Genomic DNA, 1,129 nt, shown 5'->3' with positions numbered 1-1,129 from the left:
TTTCTCCACAAATCGTTCCGTTTTCTCCGTACCCGCTCACGTAGGGTAGCCAGGACGCTAATGTAGTAATGCTGATTCACTGTTTGTCCCTCTGGTACCCAATCAATGTGCACAATCCCTTTGATGTCAAAAAAAACAATCATCATTGCCTTGAATTTCGATTTTGACATTCGTGCTTTTTTTGTCGTGGAGAACCAGGAGTTTTCCAATGCATCGATTGGCGTTTAGTTGCGGGATCGTAAGTAAAAAGCCACGATTCATCGCAAGTAATAACATTTTGTAAGAAGGTGGGATCACTTTCAATGTTTTCCAGGATGTCAGAACAAATCATTCTTCGGCGTTCCTTCTGTTCAATTGTGAGACACTTTGGAACCATTTTTGAACACACTTTGTTTATGTTGAAACTTTCATGAAGAATCTGCCTAACACTTTCCTTGTCAACTCCTGTTAACTCAGACACTGCTCTGATTGTTAAACGGCGATCTTGTCGAACAAGTTTACCGATTTTTTCAATGTTTGCATCAGTTTTTGCTGACAATGGTCTGCCAGTGCGAGTGCCATCACTGGTGTCTTCGCGGCCATCTTTAAATCGTTTAAACCACTCAAGCACTTGTGTTCGCGATAAACAATCATCGCCGTACACTTGTTGTAACATTACAAACGTTTCACTTGCAGATTTTCCTAGTTTGAAACAAAATTTGATGTTAACACGCTGTTCTTTCTGTACACTCAACATTTTCCGACGCACAGACAAAACGTCAACTACTTAAAACAGACGCCACGGGAAGACTGAGTGCAGGAGGCAGATGAAACTCGAGCAGTAGGCGGAGCGAGAGTCACGTGACAGGCCACGCGACTTTCAGCCTTATTGCATTCGTTTTATTGTTTCACCAGTACTAGTCCGGTTTTTTTCTAGCCACACCTCGTATAGATGCGATACGCAGGGGTTGCAGTATATTCCTAGTTTCTTCTCTTGATGCTAGTTCTTGATAGTTTGTATGTAGGTTTTCACGAAGTAGTTCGCATCTATCTTCAAGGAACCCAATTCAGGTTTTCCTGCAACTTCGTGACGCTCTCAAATGTGTCAACCAACGTCTGACCATACGTGTTGCTCTTCCTTAAACATGTG

The sequence above is a fragment of the Schistocerca nitens genome, chromosome 2, assembly GCF_023898315.1.
Source record: "Schistocerca nitens isolate TAMUIC-IGC-003100 chromosome 2, iqSchNite1.1, whole genome shotgun sequence".
NCBI lineage: Eukaryota > Metazoa > Arthropoda > Insecta > Orthoptera > Acrididae > Schistocerca > Schistocerca nitens.
Note: the sequence above shows the minus strand (reverse complement) of the source record.